This window comes from Paramormyrops kingsleyae, chromosome 1 (genome assembly GCF_048594095.1).
Source record: "Paramormyrops kingsleyae isolate MSU_618 chromosome 1, PKINGS_0.4, whole genome shotgun sequence".
In the NCBI taxonomy this organism is placed as follows: Eukaryota; Metazoa; Chordata; class Actinopteri; order Osteoglossiformes; family Mormyridae; genus Paramormyrops; species Paramormyrops kingsleyae.
In genome coordinates, this window is record NC_132797.1 from 22,613,229 (window position 1) to 22,629,328 (window position 16,100).

General features: G+C 41.4%; 2 long non-coding RNA genes across 2 annotated transcripts; one reads left to right on the plus strand and one right to left on the minus strand.

Annotated features, from left to right (window-relative positions):
* Positions 1 to 438: 438 nt before the first annotated feature.
* LOC140590655 (uncharacterized) lies at positions 439 to 3,221 on the plus strand. Its single transcript, XR_011991490.1, has 2 exons — positions 439 to 2,049; positions 2,333 to 3,221. It is a non-coding gene; the product is annotated as an uncharacterized lncRNA (long non-coding RNA).
* A 5,902-nt stretch (positions 3,222 to 9,123) lies between these two features.
* On the minus strand, positions 9,124 to 15,945 carry LOC111853834 (uncharacterized). Its single transcript, XR_011991524.1, has 5 exons — positions 13,135 to 15,945; positions 12,413 to 12,453; positions 10,568 to 10,630; positions 10,314 to 10,466; positions 9,124 to 10,134 (listed from the first exon to the last, which is right to left on the minus strand). It is a non-coding gene; the product is annotated as an uncharacterized lncRNA (long non-coding RNA).
* Positions 15,946 to 16,100: the final 155 nt, after the last annotated feature.

A 16,100-nucleotide genomic window follows, 5' to 3' on the forward strand; every position in this document is an offset into this window, starting at 1 on the left:
TGGGTTTAGGAGGGCGATAAACAAGAAGAAATGTTAATGATAAAGGAGGCTTGCATTTGAATGCAAGGCATTCAAATGTTGAGAGTACAGGTAGTGGAATGGAAGATAGCTCCAAGTCCTGACTATGTATTGCAGCAAGGCCACCACCACGGCCAGTGCTGCGTGCCTTCTCAAGGTAAGAGTAGCCAGGGGGGCAGGATTCATTTAAGGTAGAAAACACTTCTGGCTCATGCCATGTTTCAGTAAGGCACAGGAGATCTAATCCATTTTCAAGGATATGCTCCTGTAAAAAGGATGCCTTTTTTGACATGGACTGTGTATTGAAGAGTTCAATTTTGACCATTGGAGGAACAACATGTCTCTGTAGGGGGTGCAGTACAGTCCAGTCCGCTCCGCGAAACCCACACTCCGCCGTGTTACATGTATCAAGTAGGGCTGTGCAAAAATATCGATACATCTAACTATCGTGATAATTTCTTTTACGATAGTGTATCGATAGTCAAACCTCAAGTATCGATCCAAGTTGTGCCAAAAAAACTCCTCCTCCGCTCCAATAGATGTCGCTAACTCGCTATCAACAAAACACTAAGCAGTACGATATCAGAAGTAAGCAAGACATGAGTGAGCATGGCGGACAATTTAAAAACGCCTCCAGCTTTTAGAGCTGACGTGTGGCTGCATTTCGGTTTCAATACGATACCAGGGAGTACCGAATTAGACAAAACAAATGTCATTTGTAAGCTTTGCAAATCTATCTTAAAATATTCAGGAAACACTACGAACTTGCGTTATCACTTAACAAGACACCACGCAGATGAATTAGCGGCACTGCGACCTCAGCCGAAACCTCTTGATTTAAGGCAAACTACACTGGATAACATCACTAACAAACTTCCGTCTACCTCAGCTCGCGCAAAGAAGATAACGGAATCAGTTGTGCATTTCATTTGTAAGGATTTGCGGCCGTATAGTGTGGTTGAAAATGCCGGCTTCAGGCATATGGTGAATACTATGGAGCCGCGCTACATGATCCCCACTCGCAGACACATAACGGACGTAGCAGTGCCCACAATTTACGAAGAGGTAAAGCTACATGTCAAAACATCGCTTGCCTCGGCAGAAAGAGTGGCTCTGACGTGCGATGCATGGACCTCCAGAGCAACTGAGTCGTACGTTACGATTACGTCACATTACATTTCAGATGAGTGGGAACTCGTTTCACATGTTTTGCAGACACGAGCAATGCATGAGAGCCATACTGGCAGTAACATTGCAGAGTTACTGAAAACTGCATTGGAGGAATGGGACATAAAATGGAAGGACCCTGTCGTCGTAACAGACAACGCGTCAAACATGACTGTAGCAGCACAGCTGGCCGGCATGTTGCATGTAAAATGTTTCGCGCATGCCATCAATTTAGCTTCACAGCGTGCACTGAAGCTCCCATCAGTCGCGCGTCTACTTGGAAGAGTGAGACGCATAACCAGTTTTTTTAGACGCAGCACTACAGCCAGCCACGTACTGCAGCAAAAACAAAAGCTACTACAGCTGCCTGAACACAAACTTATGACTGACGTAGTTACGAGGTGGAATAGTGCTTTTGACATGCTGCAGCGGTTTCTGGAGCAGCAGCCAGCCATTTGTGCAGCCCTCCTCTCAGGTGAAGTGAGGAAGACTGAGAAGGACCTCTGCACACTCAATGATTCGGACATAACATCTGCAGAAGAAATTGTCAGCGCTCTGAAACCTATGAAGGTAGCTACGCTTGTCTTGTCAGAGGAGAGCACCGCAACCCTATCACTTGTGGCACCACTCCATGCCCAGATGATCCATGATCTACAAGAGAGCCCCAGTGAGTCCACCATGATAAAAGAAATTAAATCTGCTATATGCCTGGATCTAAACAAGAGATACTTGGATGATGAGCAGAAAGATATTCTTTATGTGGCCTCAGCTATGGATCCCAGATTTAAGGCTTTGCCCTTCCTGTCTGATGACAAACGCCAGGACATCTATGTGAGAGTCATTGCAGAAGCTGCAAGGTGCCAGGTAAGCTTTGCCAATAAACATTAGAATTCATTGTCAGTTAGACAAGCAAAAATATATATCTGTTCACATTTTCACATTAAAAAACATGATATATTAAAATGTAAGATATTTATTTTTAAATGTAAGATAAATTAGTTAACAACAACATAAATATATATATATATTACATGGAAACTTAATGACCTAGAATTGTCACTGTTCTTATTTGGGACTATTTTTTGTTTCCTTAATTTCCATAAAATCAAAGCTAATTTTGGTGGGGTTTTTTGTTGTTTTTTTCCAGCAGAGAGAGACTGGAGTGGAGGCAAGAGAGACTAATGCAGATGTGGTGCCAGAGGTGGTGGATGTTCAAGGTCCTGTGCAAGAGGACATCCCATCCAAGAGACCCAGAGATTCTTTTACTTTAGCTGATCTACTTGGACAAACATATGGTGCAGTGAGACCCTCACTGAGAAAAACCACACATGAACTGGCAGAGGAGGAGATGAAAAAATACAAGGAAGCAGCACCCCTGTCACTTACTGGAGCCAATCCACTGGACTGGTGGAAGCAGCACCAAAACGAGTATCCACTCTTGTCACACCTTGCAAAAAGATACCTATGTATCCCGGGCACGAGTGTCTCCTCAGAGAGAGTTTTCTCTACCGCAGGGGACATAATCACAGCACAGAGGAGTGCACTTAGCCCAAAACATGTTGATCAAATTCTGTTCCTGAGCAAAAATCTAAAGTAGGCCTGCTATTGTATCCTGCTTGTTGTTGTTAACTTCAGATGGTTCTACAGTCACTCAGGAATGGTACATTTACTTACATTCAATGTTAATATGTAATCATTTATTAGTTATCAAAATATTTTAGACACTTAAGTTTCTAATAGTTTGGAGGCAAAAGATCGTTTTTGGTCTAACAGTTTGGTGACAATGAATACCTCATATTAGAGCATTTTGTTCCAGTTTTATGTTTACTTGATGCACTTTAATTTTTTTGCCACTTACTATTTTAGTTTTATAAATTGTTTATTTAATTTATATGTAACTTTAGTGGCATATACATTTTAGTTGAATGTTTAAGTGTTAAGTTAAGTGTTTAATAACAATATGGACTTCAATCACACTGTGCCGTTCTAACTTGGAATTGGAATGGATGGAAAATAAATTGGAATTGGAATTTTAATTCGTCTGCCTACTTTATCAAGTTGTCAATATAATGTGACACACATATACTAATACAAACTATTGCAATATATCACAATATGTATTGTATCGCAATATATCGCGATATATCGTATCGTGACCCATGTATCGTGATACGTATCGTATCGTGAGGCCCTTGCCAATACACAGCCCTAGTATCAAGCGCGACAGTGTTCTGATGACGTCGCCAATGTGCGCCGGTTACTGACCAGAGAGCCGGGATTTTTGAAGCGAAGCGTGGATATGGAGCACAGTGGTTGGAGTGACGATGATAGATGAATTTTCTCCGGGAGCTTCTATGGATGTAACGAGGTCGGTGGACATACACACTGGGCGAGTGTATGTATCGAGGCTAAGTAGCTGTGCGGCGGTGTACGTGAGCGTCATGCCACCAGCCGCTGAAGAGGTCCGCCGGCGACTGGATGAGAAAGCCAGAAAGGTAATGGAGACCAGGACAAACCCGCAGCAGAAAAACTTGTAGCCACAGCCCAGCAGCTTCTTTCCCGTCATCGAGTGGCCAAGAGTCAGGCAGACAGATGCTGAAGACGCCAGATGGTGAGTGGAAGTCGGCTTACGAGGTACGGGAATCGACTGCGGTGAAGATCGGGGGCTACATGGAGCTCGACAGAGCCAGTTCAGTTCAATAAATAATGGCTTGTAGTTTGTAGATTACAAACCATAAAACAACTAGGTAGTAGTCAAACTACCTAGGGGAGAGCGTAAAGCATAAAACATAAAGCATAAAGCATAAAAGCATAAAAGGGAAGCGGCGACAAAACACGCCAGCGTCCTCCCCTCTCCAGCTACAGTCTTCTACTGTACTATTACTATGCAGTTAATCAACTTGTTGCGATTTCTTGGGTTGCATCCTGCTACACTTTACAAATTTACAAATATGAGCAAAGGCAACATTGCCACTCAGAACAGAAAATATCTATTTTTCAGCAACATATAGGCAACAACGGACAGGTTTGGCAATGGCATTCCACACAAAAACAAGCTTAAAAATAAAGGAATCAGTGAGCTTAATAGCCTAAAGAATATAAAAGCTAAGCCATTCACGTTTTAAATTCCTCAATTTTTTCTGTTGATGCTACTGCTGCGTCTCTATAAAATAGAATTTCACGGACAGCGTTACGTGAAATTTAAAAAATCCTATTAGACCTATTTTGAATGACAAAACTAATTTATTTGATTACCAATATTTACTTTATAGGTTTTTATACTTTAATTTACTTTATAGACTTGATATGCTACAGTACATGTCAGGGTCAGCCCCTGCTGTGGTCCTGCTGTGGAATAGGAAACATCAAGTGCAGGTGAAGTGCACTGCGAGGATAGTTCATATTAGGCTCCTAGAAGCAGGACTGAAGTCCCCTAAAGCAAGGAAACTGGCGTCAAAAAGGTTGTGGCAAACTGTCAGGTGACTCAGGAGGGGGAAGCAGGGCTTCACTAATGCTATTTACAGCAGGGATGGAAAACTGTTTACCTCAACTGGAGATATAGTCAGGCAGTGGAAGGAATATATCGAGGATCTCTTAAATCCCACTGATACGCCTTCCTCGGAGGAAGTAGAGCTGGAAGACTCAGACTTGGCCATCTCTGGGGCTGAGGTCACTGACGTAGTCAAACAACTCTTCAGCAGTAGGGCTCTGGGGGTGGATGAGATTGGTCCTGAGTTCTTGAAAGCTCTTGATGACATGCCTCTTCAAAATTGCGTGGATGTCGGGGACATCAGGGGCAGACCCAGGATGTGCTGGAGAGATTATATCTCTTGGATGGCCTGGGAACGCCTTGGTATTCCCCTGGTGGAGCTGGAGGAGGTGGTTGGTGAGAGGGAGGTCTGGGCATCCCTGCTTAGACTGCGCCCCCCGCGACCCGACACTGGATAAGCGGCAGAATAAGGATGGATGGATGAATAAATGTTTTACGACTTAGAAAATTGAAGTCCATCAGGGGAATTCTGAATGTACAACAAAGATATTTGCTATACTAATTCCTTTAAACCAGGTAGTATCTACACAGTTCACACCTGATTGACAGGTAAAGGAAGGCTGGAAAATCAGCAGTGCTCGTACCTCGAAGACCATGATTTGAATAACCCTGCTCTAGAAATTGTGAATGTTGATTTGCTGCTCAGTGTTTCTGTGTGTGTTGACACAATGGACAGTTGTGTGTTTGTGATCCACCAAACACCATATAATGCGATTACAGTTGCAAAATGCTCCATGCTTTTTTATCGTATGCAGCTTTATAGGTATTTTTAGGATTACTAAAGCAAGATTAGTCATCCAGAGTTGCATGTCTCATTAATTCATTCAGTCATTCCTGACTATATCCAAATATATCTAGACGTCACAGTTACCATAACAATAAATACTATATAATAGACTTGAAATACCCTACATGCAATATAGATAGTAGGGATGGCACGGTTCATAAAAAAAAACCGAACCGTTCGGTTCGCTTGTCTCGGTTCGGAGCATGCATGCGTCGCACGGTTCGACGGTTCATGACATGCGCAATGTAGCCTCGTGCCCCGTATGTGACGTCAGTGTGTTTCCCTTTCGCGCGAAAGAATAGGCTATATGCACAGAATGGTGTGACGTAGTTCCGGTAAAGTAAGTAATTTCCGATAGCCTTTCGTTTGCTGCGTTTAGCTCGTGTTTTCGGCGTTACCACCCTGTCTCTGAAGAAAACGTTTAAATTTCAGCCAACCGATAGCACACCATCTGAACAATGTTGTGCACCTTTGTTGTGTGACTTTATTTAATGTGCGGTTAGGCACTTTGTTAAAGAAAATTAAGTTATCTGTGACAAAGCACTCCAGTGAGTGTCATGCCTCGATCGTCCGTTCTTTCCGTGTGCCACGCCCCCTCGCTAACCCTGTGTGGATTCCCCGTGTTTACCAGCTGTTCCTGATTGTTGTCAAATTTGTCATTACTCCATTGTATTTAGTCCGCGTTTCCGTTTCTTTCTCCAGTCCGGTCATTATATTGTAATTCTGCTTTACCGCTCGTCTGTGTTCCTTTTGCTCATTAAACCCCGCATTCCCCCGATCCTAGGTCTCCTCGCCTCTGCTTCCCCGGTCAGCATTGTAATAGTGAGCCTGCTTCCATGCTGCAATGTGAACATTTGCCATGTTCCTAAAAATTCTGTTTATTGCACAGTGTCTGACCACACAGACCTACAGGCTATTGACAGATGATCATACTAGACATATCAACTGGACATATTTTGCACTATTACAGATTGATGTCTTGTACATACACAGAAACTGATTTGATCGATTACTCAAGAGCATTCAATATAATTAATACCATTTTTTTTTCACACACACATTATATATATATATATATATATATATATATATATATATATATATATATATATAACGAACCGAATCAGGCTTAATCAAGATAGGTGATCTATCATTTTAACGATCCCCAATTAAATTAACCCGGACAAATACAAAACGAATGATTAAACATTATATGCGTCTCTTTTTGTATGTTTTCTAAATAAGACCGCGTGCCCATACCCAACTGTAATAGGGATTAAAGCGATCTATTCTTTTAGCATTTATGTTAAGGCAAGACTTATTTTATTACTGTTCTGGGATTAATAATGTTAAATAATTTTAATAATGTGCTTTACAGTAAGTCAAGTCAAATTCAGTTTATGCATGATTACATGATATAACTTTTTAAATACTGTATCCTAAATTGTGGATAATTAAGCTATATATCATATGCTGAAGTACATTTCTGGAGTGTTAAAGATTAAAAGAAAAAATAACAAGAACCGTACAGAACCGAAAACCGTGACCCTAAAACCGTGATACAAACCGAACCGTGGGTTTTGTGAACCGTGCCACCCCTAATAGATAGTCCTTCATTTATTTATTTAATTTCAGTGTGAACCACTAAACTATTGCTTAATGTGTCTACTAGGTTTGAGTGAATTACAACTTTTATTTTTTGGATCCTTTTATGAACTGTAGGACATGTAGAGTTCCTAATGTACTTCGGTTCTGTTTAAAGTAAATTTTAATTGATTGAAATTAGACTTCAGATTTTTAAATCACTTGTTGCCGATTTTTGTTGTAATGTTTATACATTAATATATACTAATATTACACATTAAGTTTTTATTTGCATTATTAACGTTAATGTAATAAAGCAATCGGTCTTTGTCAGTCACGTGTCTGCACTGTCTGGCACGCCCCCATTCGCCATTTTGAAGGTATTCGCGGACGCAAACACTATGAAAAATGGAGAAGAAAAAGCAGAACGAGAAAATTCCTTACAGAGAAAAACTTACGAATGACGCCAGGGATCGGTATTTGGCTAAATTGTCAACAATCAACAATATAGATCCGTATGATCTCACATAAAAAAATGGAATTCCAACGCGACATTGTTGCCTCTAACTTCATCTCTGGATATAACAAACTACCTTGTCTATGGTATCAGCGCTTACACATATGAACAGTTCAAGAACTATAAATCTCTTGAAGCCCACGGACATTTCATCAATGGCTGGGTACAGGATCTGTTCACATTTCCAACGCAGGACTGCGACAACACAATCTTTTTTTGTATTTTTTTATATTTATTCACAGACACGGTTACAAACACAAGGTGCAACAAACTTCGGGAGTGACCCAGGCCAAAACAACAACCAAAACAGCTAACGAACCCGTCCCAAACTAAGCTAACTCTAAGTGAAAAACCAACAAACAAAACGACAAAGTCTACACCTGACTTCCTATCCAAAACACACAATAAACCACGTTCGCAAAAACAACAAGGCAGTCACTCCTTACGCACCTAACAGACATGTACAGAAAACACACAGGCCGAAACACAGTATCCAAAAGGGCGAGGCCAAGAGAGTAGTCAGGAGCTAAGCAAGAGTTAAAAAAAGACAGAAAATCAAACATATCAAAGCAACAGTACCAGGGAGGGAAGAAGCGAAAGTCGTAGTCCAGAAACCAAAACCAGTCATACACATATAATCAAATCCAACAAGCAAACCAATAGCAGAAAACCAAAACGAGCAGAGCTCCTGAGGTGTCTTCCTGTCGGCTTTTCAGCTCCCGGAACCGGAAGTCGGCGCAGCTGGGAGGCGGCAGACGAATGGCGAGTGGGCAGGGCGTCCGACGAACCTACTCGGCACGAACCCGAAACTTACGGCACGTAACAGATGTCAGTTTTTTTCATTGACTTTATTAAAACAAACATCAAGAAACTCAATCATAAAAAATGCAGTTGGGAAAGACAAGTACCAGGACAATCGTAGTGGTCCTGAAACAGATGGATACAGTGGCCTAGGCAGAGGATTCAATAATTCTGCTGAGGGTTCTCTGGTTTCCCACTGTCACCCTCCATCACTGTGTTGTCCTCCCTGGGAATCTCAATGAAACTCGGAAAATAATGTTGCAAGATCAACTGTTTCTTGAAATCAGTTTGCCCCATATTATAAAGAAGGGTACACAGCTCTTGGAATTCATAACACGTCTGCAGTAGTGATGGCAGCTGATAAAACACCCTCAACTTATCCCAGATAACTTTGGCAATGACAACAATTGAATGCTCACCCTTCATTGCTTCAAGGATAAATTTTAACAGAGGTTCATCTTTATTTTGTTTTATCATCTTTAGGAGCAAATTCTCTAATATAAAGTTCATGGGAATGCCAAACTCAGTCACACTTTCATTAATTAAATTGAGGTAACCAGTGTGCATGCCTAGCAAATGTGAATTATCCCCAAAGATGGGGGAGCCCGAGGACCCATGACGCATAGTTGTGTGATAATGCAATAATGTACCCTGTACATATTTGGGATCTTTAACAAGGTAATTTTTTTCAATGATGGAACTTTCATCAATCCTTTTTCCCCCACCACCAGGGTGACCACAAATGGAGATCCCTCCCATCTCTGAGGGAGGTCCATATGTACTTAGAAGAGCAGGAGGTAGTATCTGAACCTCATGCTCCTGCAGATCTAGCTCCAGTAAAGCAAAATCCATCTCCCATTGCCAAACTTTCGCATTACACACATAAGCAACAACCTTTTGTTTTACGTTTAAAGAGAGGAAGTATGTTCCACCCTTCATGTCTTCAATGGTAAACATGACAGAAACCACCCGCTTTAAAATTCCTTTGTTAATAATATTCTTAATGACATGTGCATTTGTTAGGATATAACGATCAAACAGCAAGAAGCCTGTAGCTGTCGAGTGGTCCTTAACATAAATGTAACAAACTGCAGCACGGTGCAGAAAGCCTTGCCAATCTTCTTTAGCGACAGAGACTGTATATTTGCTTTCACGTTTCATTTCAATCCTCTCTTTGAACAATAATTCTAATAATGAGTATGTGGAAATGTTATATTCAGTCACCCTGAGTATATTTCCATGAGATTCATAATAAAGGATGCCAGCAGAGTGCGATGCTCTGTTTATGAACCGAGAACTTGGATCAACACCCCCCCCATCAGGATGACAAATACTGTAGATCCCTCCCATTTTGGAGGGAGGTCCATATTTACTTAAAATAGCAGAAGGAAGTATCTTAGCACATTGTGTGCGCATATCCAGCGGCAGTAAAGCAAAATCCTTCTCGTATTTCCAATTACCCATAAGACAGACATCAGCAACAAGCTTCATGTCTTCAAAGGTAAAAACCTCCTGCTGTAAAATTCCTTCGATAGTAAAATCCTTAATGGAATGTACATTTCTTAGCCTATAACAATCAAACAGCAAGAAGTCTGTATATTTCGAAATACCCTGAGGATTAACGTCATATGATTTCATCCTCTTCTCAATGAAGTCCATTACTTTGATGTTCTTTTTCCTTTTCTCCATCAGTTGGACTTGATTTTGAAGCTGTAAATTACAACAGAAATGATGGCAAACAATTATAGAAATGAATGAATGGTCCCCACAAAGATATGTTTACACGACTGTGTGTGTCCATTTTTACATAATGTGCGAATTTGTTGTACATAGGTCAGGTCAGGTCAGGTTGGGGAGTATGCGTTGATGCTGTGCGTTGCAACACCCACCACAGGGCGAAACTTCTCTGGATCCTGGGTTGTGACCCCCCAGGCAGACACACGGTCCAGTCCCACCCTCCGGAAATGGCCATCCATCTGCTGCAGCCTGGTGTTACATGGGAGTCCCTTTGGCCTTGTCCAGCCACTTGGTTCCTCAGCATACTTTTACATAAAATGATATTCATTATAATTCTTTATAAATACTTATTCTTCGTCATTTCCCCTTGATAAACAATCTTATAAATGTGCATTGGTGCTCGTACCTGAGATCTTTCTTCTTTCTTCTTTTTTTTAATTTTCTTCATCAGACGGCCTCGATGTTGAGACTGTAAATTACAATGGAAATGATGACAAACAACTATAACTCATGTATAACTACAAAACTTAAGGATTTTTACATAATATGCAAATTTGCTGTATATACTTTACATAAAATTATTCATAGATTTATAATTATTTTAAAATACTTATTTTAAGATATTTATCTGCTATTAATTTTACCTTATGTATGTGTTAGGCTTTATTTATTGATATGATATTCTAATTTAGGCAAGTAGCAAGTTTTAATGTACATTCCACAGACCATGATTTGCATTAACCAGATTATTTTTAGCAGCATGTTCTTCATTCATCAACATACACTATATGGACAAAGTACTGGGACACCTGGCCATCACACCTACAGGAACTTTTATGACATTCTATTGAAACCCATAGGCATCAATATGGAGTTGGTCCCCTCTTTGCTGCTATAACAGCTGCCACTCTTCTGGGAAGGCTGTCCACAAGATTTTGAAATGTGTCTGTGGGAATTTTTGCCCATTCATCCAGAAGAGCATTTGTGAGGTCAGGCACTGATGTTGGATGTGGAGGCCTGGCTCACAATCTCCATTCTAGTTCACCCCAAAGGTTTGGGTTGGTTGGTGAGGTTGAGGTCAGGGCTTCCACACCAAACTCACCCAACCATGTTGTTATAGACCTTGCTTTGTGCACTGCGGCACAATTCCCAAACTGTTCTCACAAAGTTGGAAGCATAAAATTGACTAAAATGTTGCGGTATGCTGAAGCATTAAGAGTTCCCTTCACTGGAACTAAGGACCCTAGCCCAATCCCTAAAAAACAACCCCATACCATTATCCCTCCTCCAACATACTTTACAGTTGGCATAATGCAGTCAGGCAGGTAACGTTCTCCTGGCATCCGCCAAACCCAGACTTATCCATCAGACTGCCAGAGAGGGAAGCATGATTTGTCACTCCACAGAACACGTTTCCACTGCTCCAGAGTTCAGTGGCAGTGTGCTTTGTACCACTCCATCTGACACTTGGCATTGCACTTGGTGATCTGAGCCTTGCATGCAGCTGCTCGGCCATGGAAGCCCATTCCATGAAGCTCCCAGGCACAGTTTCTGTGTTGTGGTTAATGCCACAGGAAGTTTGGAACTCTCTAGTTGAGTCAATAGAGCTTTGGCAACTTTCATGCACTATGCAGCTCAGCACTCAGCAACCCCACTCTGTTACTTCACATGGTCTGCCACTTTGTGGCTGAGTTACTGTTGCTCCAAAATGCTTCCACTTTGCAACAATACCAATTACAGTTGACTACGAAATATCTAACAGGGAAGAAATTTCACTAACTGATTTATTGCAAAGGTGGCATCCTATGACGGTATCATGCTTGAATTCACTGAGCTCTTCAGAACGACCAGTTTTTTCAGAAATGTTTGTAAATCTGACAGCTTGCCAAGGTGCTTGATTTTATACACCTGTGGCAATGGGTCTGAATGATACATCTGAATTTGATGAATAAGAGGTTTGTCCCAATACTATTGTCCATATAGTGTATGTTTTCTCAGCAGGAAAGGCAAACCAAAGGGTGCTCCTTTAGCGTGAGCTTTACCGGCTTTCGTGCTTAAATGAGTTCCGATGACGAATGCATTTTATTGTGTTACGTTTTCAATCACTTTATTCTTTAATAAAGGGATACACTGAGAATAAAGCCAAAGCAGAGGTTGAAGTCACATTGTTATTATGTGGGCTGAGCTGGTAGAGCACATGCTAAAGTGGCACCAACCAAAACATATTAACAGATGTTAATTAAAGGCTTACCTCCCTGTGGAAATTCTGATTGAAGGCCATTGTGTTGTTATCTGTGACAAAAGAAGTCTAAATTATATTAAGAAAAGGAAAATTACAATGCAGATAGAACAATATTTAAAAGCATTCAGACATGTTTCACAATGGTACATTTAGTGGGATGGTGATACAAGTATAACTTAAAATGTCAGTACAGGGGGTCCTCGGGTTACAACACAGTTCCGTTCCTATGACAGTGATGTAACCCTAATTTTGGTGTAAGTCAAAACACACCCTTGTTCTGATCTCTTTACAATGTGTAATTTCACTTCCATCATGATGGCTTTCCTCTTCACAAAAGGAACACTTGTGCTTTTAACAGTCCGAAATGGCATAGGTAAGTGTACTGGGGGACGCCAACTCCCTCACTCATACACCGCATTACTGTGTATTTTTCCACCGCACGCAACCAAACTAGTTCGCCTACGTAGTCTGTAAGTATTATGCTAACGGCATAAGCCAAAACACTCAAGTTAGGACAGATAATGAAAAGCAAATAGTTAGCAAAAGTGTCTGACTATAGGCTAGAAACTTGAATACTGAATCTAGATCATTGTAAAATTCCTGTGATTACCAAGAATACGGCACAGAATATCCATTAAACAAACAAAATTAGTACAAACACTCTGGCATCCTTATAAAAATACTTAAATACAAGCACATTTGATTTAATCTATTTTTAAATAATATATTACCGTCTCAGGCGTTGAAAGACTTGGACTGGTTTTCGACGTGACGTAGACAGTCCAGAAAATGGCAGATGAGCTGATCGAGAAGCTTCTACAGTACTTGTTTTTCGTCACAGGAAATACGTAAAGTCACATGCTCAATATATAAGACGTACTTTCCCCAGAGGGTATATAACTTCTATTTCTTTCAAAATCAATTTGGCTTAAAAGTAGCAGTAAAGAAAATGTGGTATTATAGAGAAAGAGAGCAGAAGAGAGAAACTAAGACAGAGAAATGTCATTTAGTAAATAGAATAAGAAAAATCAGGAAATGGCTGCACCTAAGAATACAGCTGGGTTTTGTCATACAACAGTCGATGTGGAGCCTATGCGACTGGCGTGAAGATGCAGACCGTTATGCTGATGCTGGATCATGATTCTCCAGTGGTGGGTATGTAGATCATCCATGACAAAGAAAAGTCTCCAACGAGTGGGGAGCCGCTGTCTATGCTGTAGGTGTCAGAAAGTGCGTTTGCTGCTTTCCGGAGTGCCTGTCTGGACCACATCAAAAGGGCGGTGTATGTCGGTGATGGTGCTGGCTATGGGGGGGCCTGATCGAGCGAGAGCATTCAAGGCTGTGTGTGTTGCTCTGGTACTGTTGCAAGGTCAGCAATGTGCCTGGAGGTCCAGAGCCTTAAAACTTTTTGGATAAAGAATTCCGCTACTGCATCAGGTTGACGGTGTTAGTTGATAACCTGTGGATTTTCAGTGGACTTATGAATATTATATTGCATAGATCTGATGGAGACCTGGAATGTACAATGAGAGGGGCAGGGTGTATGAATGAGTGTCCTGAGGATACTGAAGAATCTTAAAATGACTGATTTTTCATGGCAGAAAAACAAAAGCCAGTTAAAAGCCATGTGGTTTTTTTTTCCCTTGGCTTACTTGCTTGTCTGTTTATCTGTGTGTGAGAAGCGTTTGAAACAACTGTACTTTATTTTAAGTCCTACTCGACCATGTTTAAACTAGCCATTGCACACCAGCAACCACACATTACCTCAATCACCAAAAACCCCCCTCTAATGGAGCCTTGGAGTCTAAAACAGCCTAAGGCAAGCTGCAGCCCCGCCCACCAGAGGAACCATTAAAACAACTAAGAATCAGAAATCAATTAATTAAACAACAACACTGTTATTCCAAAATAGTAAATCAAATAAACAAATACAAAATAAACAAATAACACAAAACCAACTTTGATCACCCAAATGCCCCATATGCACCTAAAAATACATTTTAGGTAGGGTGACCAGATAATCCATGTCAGGGAGGACACTTTGAACTACTTCAGGTTTTACAAACTACTTTCAAATTGAAAGGCTCCTGTGCTCGGCTAATTAGTTCAGCTCTTCTTGTGCTTTGACTGGTTTATTTCCTTGACTGAAAGACTCATCCAGCTGTTTCACATTAACATTAGTGACACATGCATGATTATAGGAGACTGACCAATCAGCACACAGCAAGAACTCAGTGCTCAAGTGAAATCCAGGTCCGTTTAATTGAAATGGTAATTTACAATTCCTGTCCTAGCTCAGAGTGTCCTCCCTGACATGGATTATCTGGTCACCCTATTTTAGGTAATAACAATTAAAACACCCCTTTCTAAATGGCTTCATCCACCAACCTCCCACAAAACCCCTCTATTTTACCCACGTGGTTCAGTCCCTTGGTTTTCTCACGTAAACCCGGAAGTTTGAATGGTGGTAATATTCGGAGATGCAATTACAAGTTTTATCAATAAATAAAAATTATTTTAACAGCCAGTGTGTTTGTTTGCAATTATTGATACTAGATAGAAATAACACAGATGAGAGGAACAATGACAATGAATATGAAATTAGTATTTTAGCCAAAGCTGAATGCACAAACATTGCTAAGTTAAAATGCTGGTAGGCCTTTCCCTGCATCTCAACTAACAAATTTGTCCGATGGTTAAGTTATGGCAAACAGTGGTAAATGACATGCATGACTTATGAAACCAGTAATATAAAACAGCATTAACAGTGAAGATAATGGGATTAGCGGCTCACAAGCGATAGGTCAGCTGAGGTATTTAAGTTTGCCAGCAACTGGCTGCCTATGCGCTCTGCAGCCATGATGGCTTCCACTTTCCCCACCTGAGGGCGGATCACACTATGACCCAGGACAAAGCCAAGGTATGAGGTCTCCTCCTTGGCCAAGGCACACTTGTCTGGGTGAATGGTGAAGCCTGCCTCCTTCACCAAGGAGAGGACTTGCTGCAGATGTTCCAAATGCTGCTCCCAGGTGGCACTGTAGATGACAATGTCATCAAGGTAGGCGACAGCAAAACCCTCTGTCCCCCTGAGGACTCTGTCCATCAGCCTCTGGAAAGTCGCTGGCGCCCCATGTAGGCCAAAGGGTAGCACGGTGAACTGAAAGTGCCCAAGTGGTGTTCTGAAGGCAGTCAGCTCTTTGCTGGCCTCTGCCAGTTGCACCTGCCAATAACCTTTACACAGGTTAAGTGTGCTCAGGAACTTGGCTTTGCCCAGACGCTTCACCAGATCATCGACCCTTGGCATGGGATATGGGTCAAACTTCGCCTGAGTGTTGAAGTCAAGTGGAAGTCAAGGCAAAAGCGTAGGCTTCCATCCTTCTTGGGGACCAAGATGATCGAGCTGCTCCACTCACTGAAAGATGGCTCAATCACCCCCAGCTGAAGCATCATATCCAGCTCCTCCTTCAGGACAGGCAGCAGGCGTTCAGGCACCCTGTAGGATGGTTGTCTCACCGGCTGCTCATCCTTCAGCACAATCCGGTGCTCCACCAGCTCCGTCCATCCTGGTCACTCTTTTTTTTTTTTTTTTTTTTTTTTTTTTCTTTTTTTTCCCTTTGTCGTGTCCGGCAGTTTAGCAAGCAGGATGTTAGTCTGGGTGCCTTATTGTGCCAACACTTTTATTTTAACAAGTGGAGCT